This window comes from Rhinolophus sinicus, chromosome 4, assembly GCF_057876585.1.
Source record: "Rhinolophus sinicus isolate RSI-liver-muscle chromosome 4, RSI-T2T, whole genome shotgun sequence".
Taxonomy (NCBI): Eukaryota; Metazoa; Chordata; class Mammalia; order Chiroptera; family Rhinolophidae; genus Rhinolophus; species Rhinolophus sinicus.
In genome coordinates, this window is record NC_142504.1 from 16,255,208 (window position 1) to 16,269,634 (window position 14,427).

Sequence of the window (14,427 nt, forward strand, 5' to 3'; positions counted from 1 at the left end):
AATTGAAAAAATAGCTTGAATATAAAGTAGAAAAGAATCAAATTTGCAATAAGCAACCCAACAAGAGATCAGCAGAGGATTTGTAGCCGTCAATATAAAATCAAGTTTATTATTTTGATTACTCTCTATGGTTAAAATATTAACTGTATTTTTCCAAATATTGTTTATCCAATACTCTGTGGGTCAAACACTTTTCTCAACATAACATTTCTGCCCACATGTATTAAAATGTGGTACTATTATTAAGGATCCCTGTACTTGTCTTCTGTTTTGATATCAAATGTAACATAAGAAATTTAAAGTCACAATTTAGGTCTTGTCAAACAAATATTCTTCCCCAAATTATTTGTGTTGGGCAGTGATCTGAAATGTTTAGAAGCAAGAGCTAAATAATATTTTTTTCTAATCTCAGAAGCATTATTAAACTTGAAGTAAATGCCTTCCTGGAATGAAAGTATGGTTTTTGTTTATACATTTAATAAATATTTATTGAGCACACACTGTCGCAGGAACCAGGCTGGATATAGGGCATATGGAGATGAATTAGATGTGAAACTTCCCTTCAAGGAGCTTACAGTTTAGAAAGGGATATAGATATTAAACAGTCACAGAAATGTCGATAATTACAGTGGGGATGTGTGGCTTAAAGGGAATGAGTCTGCATTTTAATTGGGACCCTTGAGAGAAAAGTTCCGTCTTTCTGTGGGTCATGATTCAGGCTGCTGATGGGCTGAAGCAGGAGGAGGAAAGAGAATGTGGCTGGGGAATCCTCAGGGCATGCGAACCTGGAAAGTTCTGCCCTTGTGTCTTTGCAGGACGCCAGGTGGACTGAGGACGAGGAGGGGTTTAACCCTTCTTCTGAGGTTTTAAATTGCTCTGTATGATGCTACACGTAGGTTTGTTTATTTGCTACTGGGAATTAAATCCAAAGTTGAATTTTTAGCACCTTTGTAACTGAGACTGAATGCGATTTAACAACCTGTTCTTCAGCACAGCCATGAAAGTAGCTCAAGATAATTTGCTGGCTCCAGTTTGGGTGTAGTTTAGTTGTCTAGCAGCTGAGATGAAGTGAGTTAGGGGTATTCAAAGGCCTCAAAGGATATAGGGAAGACCCACTTGGGTTTTTCTCACAGGTTCAGAGCTGCTTCAAGCAAACTTTTCGAGTACATGGACTTAACCGAGGTGTCCTTTGGAGCTTGTTGGAGTTGCTTGGGAATGGGGAACCATCCTGCCTTTGATGGTGGCCAGGGAGCAATTACAGTACTTGCGCTTTGGTTGTCCAACATCCAATTGGAAACCCTTCCAGATTTCCATCTAAGGAATCACTTCTTGCCTTTGGATATGGTCTGCTGGGACCAGAGCGAGAGTCCTATTCTCCTCCGCCATGGGTGGCCCTGTGAGCCAGGCCAGGCAGATAAATGCCTCTTGCCAGAGTCTGGGTCCAGTGCCAAGTATCATTCTATTGTCAAGGGTGTGTCCTGACCAGACCATCCCTGTCTGGACCACATTGTTGGGGTCTGGCTTCTGGTCCCATAAAGCTGTGCCAGAGCTTGTTTGTTTCTCCAGCCTCCCCTTAGTTCCTTAAACTGATATTTTTCCAATACGTTTTCTTTGGTTTATTTGACAGATTAGTTACTGTTGCTTCCACCCAAAGAACCCCTGACTGTCAAAGGCCTCCAGAGGCTTAAGTAGTTTATCCGCTGTCACAAAGGGAACAAAGGGCAGAGATGGGGTGTAGTGGGGTCATTCTGCCTCTCCGTTGTCATTCTGCCAGGCCATAGACCGGGTGGCCCCTCAGGGTGGTGAAAAGCACAGAGCTGGGAGTCAGAGAATCAGAATCTGGATCCAGTCCCAGCGGTGCCGCTATGGCTGTAGGAGCACAGAAAGAGCGATGGGAGATGCTTTGGTCGAGAAGGGCATTTCTGCCAAGCCTTGAAGGACCCGCAGGACAGACGCAGGAAGGGAATGGAAGGCTAGGTAGAAAGGACATCGCAGGCAAAGAATGCAAGATGAGCCAAGGCATAGCATTTTAAGGAATGGTGAACCCTGCAGTTTGTTGAGAAGGAATGTTTTAAATGGGAAAAGTGACAGGAAATGAGAATGGATAGGTAGGTTGGGGCCCAATGGGAGTGGATCCTGAATCCCCTAGTAAGGTTTTGGATTTTATTCTGTAGACAGTGAACAAGGAGGTATGTGATGGGAGCTATTTTAGAGAAAGTATTCTAGTGGTGGTAGGGAAGGTCAGAGGCTGAGAGCACAAGCGTGATGGGACCTGAGCCGGGGTGGTCACAATGGGAGAAGAAAGGAAAGACCACACGTAAATATTGGAAAGTTAGAAAGAGAGCCTCTAGGAACTAGGCAGTTGGGGAATGGGGTTGAGGGAGAGGGCGAAGATAATTGTTGGCAGATAATAAATGGTGTTGGTACAATCAGGTCGACAATAAAGTTGGAGTCTTACATCACACCTTCCACCAAAATAAATTTCACATGAATCTAAACTTTAACACTGAAACAGCTAGAGAAAAATAGAATACCATTTTAATAATAACAGAGATGGAAAATCTTTTCAAGATACGACACAAAATCCAGAAGCTATGAAATAAAAGATCGATTCATTTAACTAGATATCATTTTTGCAAGGCCGAATTTTTAAAAAGTACATCAAAAGGCAATCAATGAATTTAGAAAAATAATTGCAATTTATGTCACAAAGGTCTAATTTCATCAATGTATAAAGAACAAAAAAATCAATAAGAGAAAGAACAGTTACTCTAGAAGCAAAGATATGAACAGTTTACAAAATGGCTTACAAAGGATTCTTAAGCATATAAAAACTTTAACCTCACTCATAAAAAGAGAAATGCAAATTAAAACTTTAGTGAGATGTTATTTTTCACCTATTGTATTGGCACATATAACAAAATGTGAAAACACTGTTAGCAAAGGTTTGAAGACACAGGTATTCTTAGTGGATACAGGTGTAAATCGGTCCAAGCTCTGTGCAGAGCCATTGGCAGTATTGATCAAAATTGCAAATATATGTATCCTTTGAACCACCCATAACAATTCTATGAATTTTATTCTACAGATCTCTAAATGTGCACAATGATATATGTGCACAGTTATTTATTGCAGTGTTATTTGAATAAAACAAAAGATTGCAAATAACCTAATTGTCAATCAGTTAGGACTGGTGAATAAATAATGGGGTGGTTAAAAATGAGGCAGCTCTACATCTACTGAGAGTTGGAACAGCCTCTGAGATTTATTGTTAAATTAAAAAAGGAAGGAGTAGAATCCATAGGTTTGTGGCATACATAGTACATATACGTGTATGAATGGGATGCTTCCATTTGAGTAAAAATAAATCCATATATAATACATACTTCTATGTACATACACATAAGCATGTACATATTCATGCATATGTATACAGGCTCAAACTACAAGGCTGAAGCCAGCTTGCAAAGGCTTGGAGAACCAATTGTGTGTATCTCTTCCCAATTCCTTGGTCAGTGACCTTGGCTGGTAGTTTGAAATTGGCCATGGTGCAAGTATTTACACCATGGAAATCATCAAAGGCAACAAACCAGGAGTTTTGTTTTTGTTTTTCCAGAGAGCTGTTTGATAAACATTTACTGGTACCCATTGTATATCATAAATATAAAATACCTCTGAAGAATACACCAGAGGTTGGTAACATCAGATTCCACAAGGAAGGGAGAGTGGTGTCACAAGGACAGGCAGGAGATTTAAACGTTGTTTCGTGTAAATATATTACTTATTCTACATTAAATATACTAGAAAGCAAACAAAAAAAGAATTAATGACACCAGAGTTAAAGGTGTATGTTATTGACTGTGTTAGATGACTGTTATTTCACATTTTCGCTGCGACGTTCATCTATAGTCGAATACTTCCATGCTGCTGACTGCTGTATTCGACCCCACGAGCTCAGTGTTCCAGAAAGGAAGTTTAGGAAAGCAGATGTACATTTTTCTATATTTTTGTGTTTTTCAATAATGAATAACAATAGGGAATTTTTATACTTTAATCATTCACTTTAATAAAATGTAGCGCCTCCACTGTCTTTATTATAATACTTACAAATAGAAATACTGTAATTGTTTTCTGTGGATTTTTGACACATTTTGGAGAACAAACTTGAAATCAATTAATGCAGTGAAAAGGTTAAGGAGCCATTGACTGCTATAGGGAAACATAGGAAGACAACTAGGTCTTAGGGAAAAAGAATGCTTTGGGTTTCGAACATGCTGAGCTTGAAGAGTGTGGGTGATACCAGTGGAGATTTCCAGCAGGTAACTCAAAGGAGAGGGCAAAGCTGGTGATGCTTCTGGGCATTGCCAGTTTAGTTGAAATTATGGCAGTTGAAGAGGTTTCCAAGGGAGGCTCAACCTGTACAACGTTTTGGGCAGGTCCTGGGAGAGAAAGAGAAATGCACGTGATACCTTGGGGAATGTCAGCCAAGAGGTAGATAGGGAAAGAGTAACTAGCCACAAAACTAGGAGGACCATCGAAAGATATTGATCGTAACTTTTTTTTATGGATGGCCAACAGAAAGTGGGGGCACTATTCTCAGTACTTTTTTTGGTGGGGGGCACTAAGACCTTTTACTTCCTGATTTTAAAAATTGCCACCACTGTGGACCTCTTAGGTTCCCTATTCTCAGTACTTTTTGAAAGAACATCACCTGATTTAATTTCCCAACCACTCTCTGGTTGGTATTATTTTCGTGATTGCTGGTGAATGGAGTAGGGTAATTCCAAGGAATAAGCCAGGAAGGAGCGCCTGGGAGGGATCTTCATAGAGCATGGCCTTGAAATGTGGTAAGACTTTAAAGGTCAAGTCATTTCAGGGAGAGAGGAGTGATGAGCAAAGGCCAAAAGAGAGCTATCTGATGTAGCTGGAGGGTAGAGGGTCCTGGGGGCTTGAGGGCAGTGTGTGGCCATTCCATTCTCTGGCAATTGGAGAGCCAGTCACAAAATGGTTCTGAACGGCGGAATATGGTTGAATCAGTTCGACTGGTGGTCAAATACAAAACTTAAATGTGGTATGACTTGAGCACTTACTGTGTTTTCATTGTTAGGGAGGAGGGATGGTAGGGGACTGGAAAAAATAACGTAAAACTTTGCGATAGATTGTGCAGATGGCCTGTGAGTGTCAGTACTCAGTATCTGCAGATGGGAGCGGTGATGGCTAGTGCCAATTCACTCGTGGTTGGCTCTTTGAGTGAAGCTGAATTTGCCTGTGTGGTGGCGTATTGGGTATCTTTTTCCTTTTTAATCTGTCAGTAAATTATGGGATGGAGGTTCTGTTTTTCCAGAAGACTGTGAATGGGGAATAAGGAAAGTGGAGGGGAAGAAAGAAATGATTGTTTGTTGACATTTTTATGTGAATGATTTATTTATGAGTTGTGCTGAGAAGTAATATTCCTGTCTCACAAGACACACCAAGTGCTGCCTCTATTCTTTAGAGAGGCTTTGTGCTTGTACCATCAGTTCTTTTACCTTGTAAATATACATGCACACAAACAGTATAAAATTTCACCCTAATTAGCTTTTCAACGCTGCCTTTCTCTAGCCTAGTGTTGTCTTAAGTTTGTTGTAGGCGTGTCATTAGGAATAATACCAATAATGAGGTGTCAACATAGGAAAAGAATAATAGGTGTGGTTTAAGCGTGGTTCAGAAAAAGGACATCTTCATGCTGCCCAGCTAAGATCATACTCCTGACTTGTAATTCCTGTTTTTCTAGTCTTTGATCCCATGCGCCAAAATAGCATTTGCAGTGTGTTACTTTCAGTTCTGCATCATTTGTTCCTGGATTAAGGACCTGGAAGCCTCTTTTGTTCTCTGGCATCTGAAGGTCTTATTTTCATATGGGTATGTAGGCGAGTGTAGGTGGATGTTTATATAAGATTGTTGCCTTTTCTGGCCCACAGATTAAGACACCTTTGTCTGACAAATGCTTGCGACTGGAAGGACAGGATGCTGGAATTTGGGTCTCTGTAAAATGTGTGATGTGTGGTTCCGAGAGATGCCTCAATTTTCCTTCATTGCTAAGAACGTCACAGGTTATTTGGGTAAAACAACCCTCCATGTTCTTGGGTCTTGCTCTAGCTTAGTAACTCACGCAAGGGTTTAGCATGTCACGCACTTCCCTGCACCCCTCTGGGTAGCGCTGTTTGTTTCTCCTCCCCTCCCTCAGTGGAGTTGTGTGAGAATTAGCCAACTGTTAATAGATGTGAAGGGGATGAGAGCTGAGGGCCATGTGATGGCTAGCTGGGCAGGGAGCCAGCTGGAGGAGGGTGGCCCATGCAAATGGGACTCAGTTATCACAATCATCTGTGGCTTTCTCTGGGGCAGTGGCCTAAACCTCAGTAGCCTCAGAATGACTTGCAGGGCTTGTAACAACACGGATTGCTGGGCACCACCCCAGAGTTTCTGACTTAGGGGATACATGGTGGGATCCAAGATTCTGTGTTTCTAACAAGTTCTCAGGTGATGCAGAGGCTGCTGGTCCAGAGATTCCTTTGAACTTCCCAGCACAGGTTCAGGAGGCAAAAGACTAAATTTCAACCAGCCACAAGTCCACCCTGATTTGGGGAAGAACCAGGGAATTCTGATTATCTTTAGGTTATCATAAGCTCCATATTTTGTATAGTGTTTCCGTGTTTGTAAATCACTTTAATATACTTTGCTTCTCCCAACAAAACAGAACCCCGTGGGATAGGCAGGACAGGTACCGCCCTTGTGGTACAGTTGTGGAAAATCAGACAGGACTTTGGGTGAGGCAGTGACTTACCCAAGGGGCAAATGGCAGAGCTGAGATTTGCATCTAGTTTTTCTTACAGTAGTTTTAGTGTTTCCTCTACATTGCCTTTACAGCTAGGAAAAGCTTAGAGCTCATCTGCTCTGATGATGCTCAGAGTTTGTTTTAATCCGCCCCCCAACACAGAAACGGCTTTTCATTTTAGAAGAGTTTTAGATGTCCAGTAAGTTTATGAAGATAGTACAGACTTGCCATAGGCCCCACCCTCAGTTCCCCTATTATTACTATCTCCCACCAGTTAGGGACATTCGTCACAGTTGATGAAACGATACTCATAGATTATGATTAACAAAAGTCTGTACTTTATCCAGATTTCCTTAATTTTTACCGCACATCCCTTTCCTATTCTAGGAGCCCATCCAGGCTTCCACATTATGGTTACTCACCGCGTCTCAGCAGGCTCTTTGTGGTTGTGACATTTTCTCAGGCTTTCCTAGTTTTTGATGACTTGGACAGTTTAGAGAAATACCGGTCAGATATTTTGTAGAATGTCCCTCAGGTGGGATTTGTCTGATGCTCTTCCTCATGATTAGACTCGGGTTATGGGTTTTGGGGAGAAAGATCACGTTGGTATAGTATCGTTCTCATCGCATCATAGTGAGGGTACATACTGTCAACAGGACTTGTCACTGCTGATGTTGACCTTGATCAGCCGGCGGAGGCAGTGTTTGTCAAGTTGCTCTACTGAACAGCTATTCTTTTCCCAGCCCACTATGTGCAGCCTACAATGGAGGCGTGGGGAGTTATGTTCTACCTCCTCAAGGGCGGAGTATCTACGTAAAATTATTTTCTTCTGCGTGCAGGTTTGTCTATCCGCCTTCATTTATTTATTCAGTTAATCAGTATACCAGTATGGGTTCATGGATATTTATTTGGGTTATAGTCCAATAGTACTTTATTTTGGTCCTCCAGTTGTTCCAGCTTTGGTTAGTAGGCACTTGTGTCCCTTTGACATAAGCCCATCATTGTCAGTATTTGGAGTGCATCCTTCCTTTCTGGCATTACAAGGTGCTCTAGACTCGTCTTGTATAATTCTTGTCTCAACCCTAGAATCATATTTTTAATGTTGGTCTTGATTCACTGAATTGATTTCACCATCCACTACCTCAGTCACCACTGACAGTGAAAAACATTAATCTGTCACATGTTAAAAATAAGAAAATGGGTACCTTGAAAGGTGAAATGGCTTATCCAAGGTCACACGTAGTTGGTAGCAAAGATGGGCCATGACCAAGTCCAGGTTCCCTGGACTTCTAGTCCTGTGCCTCTTCTACCTTTTTTTTCCTGGCAAATTCTACGATTCAGAACCTGCTTCAGCATACTCCCCTCACCAATGCCCTTACGCCGAGGCAACCAGATGTGAAATCACATGGGTGTGCCACCGTGTACCCAGTACAGATCTCAGCAAAAGGGGCAAAGCATAGCGGCCAGAATATTGTGGATTCTTGTGGCAAATCTGTGTTTTCGTATTAGAATGGGGTTTTGTAATTTCACTATTACGAAAGGTAAAAACCCCACAGAATGTGACTGCTGATATCAGCACTTTGCAACTGGGGTGGACCACATGACCGGCCTCTGTGTTGTGGAGAAGTTGGGTCAGAAGGGAGGATGTAGAATCCACATGCTCTTTATTTGGGTTCTCCTTCCCAGGGGAGAGGCAGAATGAAGTGAATTCAAGCAGCAAAACCCTCCGATTTCACGTCATCCTATGAACTTCTGGGAGCCACAAAGACAGGATGAACAGACAGGTTTTTTGGTGTTCTAAAGGCCCGAACAACCTGGTATTGGACCTGGTGTGAATAATCAATTCCACCGAGAAGCTTGTCTTCCTTTGTGGGAGGGAATAAGTCAGTCATCAAAAGGTTCATAAAATGCAGGGAATAACAAAGGACAAACTTATTTCATATCCACTTCTCAGAATGTTCCATTTCAAAAGATATTTGATTTTTTAATAATTGAGGGTGGGTGCTCTGGCCAAAGAATTATTCCTATAAAGGGGTTTAAAGGAATAGACAGTAGCAATGTATTAGGGTGTTTTGTTTGCAAGTAACAGAAACCCATCCAGCTTAAGGACAATTTAAAAGACAATTTATTGGCTTTTGTTGCTAAAAAGTCTAGGAGTAGGGCTAGCTTCAGGCATGGCTGGATCTAGGGGTGCAAATCATGTCATCAGGGCTTTGTTTCTTGCCATCTCCTGTTTCACCTGGCTTCATTCTCAGGCAGGCCTTCTCCACATGACAAGCCATTAGCAGCTACAGGCTTATTTACTATATGCTAAAAAACTATTCTGCAGATGCTCATTGCCTCTGATGGTCCTGCCCCTAACCCTGAACAAGTAAGTGGGGCCAGAGTTACCAGGGCTGTCACTGGCCACGCAGGGTGTCAGGGGCTCCCTGGGGAACCAGCGGAAGGGATGGTTTCTCAGCGGAAGATTGAGGTTCTGGGAGCAGAAGGATGAATGGGCTGGACAAATATGATGGATGTCCATCCTTTAGTGCTGTGAACACTCAGGGTAAATGCTTGATGAACAAGTGAATGATCAACTCTGATGCTATCCATACATTTGTTTATTTAGTTTCTTCCCAAGCTACTCATCTATTTTGTGAGTCCTTCCAGAGAGACCTCCTAGTCATTCCCTGATTCATGGACTAACCTGACTGCCAGCCCTTGTTAGATCCTCCTCCTCCTCCTCCTCCTCCTCCTCCTCCTCCTCCTCCTCCTCCTCCTCCTCCTCCTCCTCCTTCCTACATGAGCCAAGAATTATTAGTTCTAGATTTAAAAAAAAAAATTACTCGAAAATTTAGTTATTCAAGTCTCTTGCTTGTTTTCATTGTCTCTACCTGCCTTTTCCAAATCCCACTGCTTATTAGCACCTTTGCCTGAAGGCAGACAAGATAAGATCAAGGGGTATAATTAATACCTCGACAGCATCCCATCTTTTTCTCCGATTTCTTTCTGCAGGGGCTACCTACTTGGTGATATTTCTGTGCAACCCTGGTTTGTAAATTGACCAACATGAACTGTGATGGAGTATTTGTGAATTTCAGTTAATCATCTTTTTGGTATCTCCTTTCACTACAGGACGTTGGAAGTTGGCTGCAAAGTCCCCTTCCTCTGGTGGTTGCCTAGACTCCAGATCTTTTCCTTTTGCCTGCTTCTTGAGGCCTGTTGAGATCAAGTTAAAAATGAATTAATGCCAAGTTCAGATGAGGGTAAGTGTTTGGGGTCTGTTCATCAGTCTCAAAGTGCCTGTGTTGCTATTAATATATTTTACAGCCTAATGGAAAAGATTTTTAGAAATCTGTCACCATTGGCACAGATAATTGAGTTTACTGTACATTGATTTTATTTTGTCCATTTCTGTGTTTATTTGAAGCACTGTTCGACTAGTTTAGTGCCATAATTCCCTCCACCCCTTTTTTTTAAATCTCCAAAGTATTTGTATCAGGGCTATGTAGTTAAGATTCACCATTTCGAAAAACCATTTCGATTATGTTTCTCATTCATTTATATCCTGCATAAGCAGGGCATGCCTTTGTATTAAGAGAATATTTTTAGAAGACTAATGAGGTGGAAGGATTTGTGTTTCATTTCCCTTGGTTTCCCTTTATTCAGACACCTGCAGTTGCTGTTAATTACTACTCCCATGGCACTCTCTCTTTCTTTGTTGTGCAGGGTTTTAAAATAATATTGGGAGGGGAGTTGGGTGATGAGGCACATATCTGCATTGGAATAAATGGCTGGTTTTTTTCTCAGTAGCTCAACAGAAGGCTCATTTAAGAGTAATTGCTATTTTGGTAACTATTTTAAGGAGGTTTTCTTTCTTTTCATCTTTTTCTGCAATCTTCGCTTATTCCCTCTAGCTGATCTCCTCTGGTCACTTCATTTTGTTTCTTAATCAAATAGTTCTGAATACCATTTGTGGCTCCTGCATTGTTTCAGAAGTAGACACTTGCTTTCTCTGGGATCTCTTTTTAATAGTAGACGCTTGGGTCAAACCAGAGCAAGTCAGTTGGTTTGCAAGTGGCTGATACCATGACATTTAAAAATATATTTATTCATGAAAGGTGTTTTAAAATGAATATATTCTCTTTTGGAGGTATTGCTTTTCTTGTCTTTTAGGTCAACTTTTTATTGAAGTATAACACACATGCAGAAAAGTATACGAAGCACAAATGTATAGTTTGATAAGTTTTCATACAATGAATGCATGTGTGTAGCCAGCATCCAGATCAAGAAACAGAATATTACCAGCTCTTTAGAAACCTCCTCATACCGCCCCCAGTTCCTACTCCATCCAAAAGTGGCCCCTGACTTATAATACCATCGCATTCGCTTTGCCTGTTTTTACAGTTTACATGACTATTTGGGTCTGTGAGATTCACTCATATTTTGGTGTGAAGTTGTAGCTTGTTCATTCCCATTGCTGTGAAAATTACATTTACCAATTGGTATTTTGTGAATTTACCATTTGGTATTTTGTGAATACCAAAATTTATCCATTCTACTATTGATAAACATTTGGGTTTTTTCCCACGTTAGGCTGTTAACAATTAATGCTGCTGTGAACATTATTGTACGTAGCTTTTGATGAACAATGTGTGCATCTTTATCGAGCATAAAGAGTAGAATCTCGGAGTAGAATTTCTAGGAGTAGAATTTCTGCGGCACAGGGTTGGCCAATGTGTAGCTTTCGTTGATTCCCCTCATTTTCCAAAATGGTGTGCCACTTTCCTCCAGTGATATATGAGAGTTCTACTTGAGCTGCATCCACACTTGACGTTGCCTGTCTTTTTTCATTTTGGCCATTCTGTTGGATGCTTAATGGTATGTCGTGATTTTAAAATCATATTTCCTTGGTTAGTAGAGAAGACGGTCACCTTTTCCTGGGTTTATTGGACAGTAGTACCTTGCTTTTAAAAAATGCTTTGATCTTAGTTATGTTCTTTAGTCATATAGGTCACAGCCACAATTTTAGTGTCAAACAACATTAAATAGAAAATAAAACTTAGAAGAAGGATTTTATTAGCATTTACTAAGTTGTGATATGAACTTGTAAGTCAAAGAGGAAGTCTCCAGATCTTCGCTTTATTTTGTTATCCCTATCCCTAGATTTACAACATTGTTTTGAAAGTTTAAGGACACACATGCAATTAGAAATTCACGACCCCCCCAATCTACTACCCCTCTGACATCGTATATAGCTGTTACAGTTCCATCGACTCTATTCCCTATGCTGTACTCCACATCCTGTGACTATATATATATATATATATATATATATATATATATATATATATATATATTACATTATATTTGACATTCATTATTATTCAGCTTCAGGTTTACAGTGCAGTGATCAGGCATCTACACCGTCCATGAAGTGGTCTCCCTAATAAGACAAGTGCCCATTTGATACCCTACAAAATCTTTACAACATTATTGATTATATTCCCCAAACTGTCTTTCGTATCCCCGTGGCAATCTTGTGGTTACCAATTTGTATTTTCTAGTCCCCTCACCTTCTCCCTCATCCGCACCTCCCTCCCATCTAGCAACCCTCAGTTCTTTCTCTATATTTCTGAGACTATTTCTGATTAGTTTGCTCCTTTATTCTTTAGATTCCACATATAAGTGAGATCATATGTTATTTGTCTTTTTCCATCTGACTTATTTCACTTAGCATAATGTTCTCTAGGTCCATCCATATTGTTGCAAATGGTAAGATTTCATTCTTCTTTGTGGCCGAGTAGTACTCCATTGTATAAATGTAACACAGTTTCTTAATCCAGTTGTTTACTGTCTGGATTAATTGGTGAGATTGCAGATGGGTGCAGCAACTATGGAAATCAGTATGGCGGTATCTCAAAAAATTGGAAATGGAACTACCTTATGACCCAGCAGTTCCACTCTTAGGTATCCAGAGAAATCCAAAACATTAATTCGAAAAAACATATGCACCCCTACGTTTATTGCAGCGCTATTTACAATAGCCAAGACATGGAATCACAGTCTTTATTTCTAATTCAGTCTTTTTTCCCATATTAACTGAGTGAATGTGTTGGACGTAAGGGATGCTAAGATGGAGAATTTGGTCTCGAACTTTAAGAAGCTCATATATGTACATGGCATAGTGTAATGATGTTATTATGAAGCTCTGAAACTGTGCTCTGTGCACCCCGAGGAAGGAGAGATCAAATCCTGTGAGAGGAATACAGGAATGTTTCATAAACATTGAGATGCCTTTGAACTTGACTGTCAAACATTTTTGTGACTGGAGGTGGAAGTAATGGGCATTTCCCCAGATGTGGCCCATTTGAGGAACAGAAAGTGGTTCAGAATGGCTGGCTCATAGGATGTGCAGAAGGATATAGAGGAAGAAATTTAAAGGGAGTGAAATATATTTTCTTAATACTCAAAGAGAGACTATCAACTCATAAAGAACCAAACTATTTTTCTAATGAGTTTTTCTAAAAAACTCATTAGGAAAAGCAAATGAAAGCACGTGGAGAGGCCATTTTTCACTATCCTATTTGCCAAAATTTAACAACAATGTTTGGCAAGAGATTTATATTGACAAATGTGTGGAAAAATAGTCTCCATTTGTAGCTGGAAGGGGAAGAAACTGCTATAAATCTCTATGGAAGACAACCTGGCAAATCTTTTTCAAAATTGATAATGTGTATACTTTTTGACCCAGCAAGTAAGTCTCTTTTAGAAATGTACCTTTAAAAAGCATGAGCAAAGGCTATAATGATAAAAGACGGGAAATAACTGAAATGTGGAAGATGGTCAAATAAATCTTTTCCCCTCCTTTTAGTGGCTTCCCATACAGCCAACAAAAAGAATTGCGGGAGGTCCCTCTCTATTGATATAATGATATGAAACAATCTCCAAGACATATTCTTAAACTGGAAAAAAGAAGATGTAAAACAGTGAATAGTATAGTATTAGCATTTGTGTAAAAATGGGGGGGGGGGGAAATGCACATGTATCTGAAAAACTAAATATGACATTGATTATATCAGCGCCTTCCTGAGAGGAGAACTAGGTGGTTGATGCAAAGGAATTGGAAAGTTTTCACCGTACAGACTTTTTGCAACTTTTGAATATTGAATCATATGAATGTATTACTTGATCAAAATAAATAAAATGGACTCTCCCAAAATAAGAAATGAAGTCATAGAGGATTTTGAATTACAGTCTAACAATTATATTTTTTTGTGTAGTCTGTTAGGGTTTATAAAATTCTTTCAAGTGCATATCTTTATTTAATCTTCACAATAACCAACTGAGGAAGCAGTTTTTATTTCTGTTTTACAAGTGAGAGTCAGGTATTTAAGGTAATTTGCATAAAATCTTTCAGTAACTGATATTAGATTTGAAAACATCAGGCATATCGTTTAAGCACTAGCTTCACTAGTAGAATTTTATTCAACAAACAAAAGGCAAAATATTAGATTATTTTTTGACTGAATGAATATGCACCGAATAATAGTAGTTGAAGTTTAGTGATTTGAGAAATTTATTAGCAATTTTTTGTAGATCTTTATCGGCACACAATACTACCACTGTGA

General features: G+C 40.0%; 1 protein-coding gene across 3 annotated transcripts in view; it reads left to right on the forward strand.

Annotated features, from left to right (window-relative positions):
* The window catches only part of OSBPL3 (oxysterol binding protein like 3), a 158,579-nt gene that overhangs the window by 6,144 nt on the left and 138,008 nt on the right, over positions 1–14,427 (forward strand). For 2 of the 3 annotated variants that reach the window (XM_074340882.2, XM_074340883.2), the window contains exon 2: positions 9,932–10,062. The exons of the other annotated variant lie outside the window; for it this stretch is intronic. The gene's annotated coding sequence lies outside the window, so the exon portion shown is untranslated. The remainder of the gene's footprint in view (positions 1–9,931; positions 10,063–14,427) is intronic. 3 annotated transcript variants of the gene reach the window in all.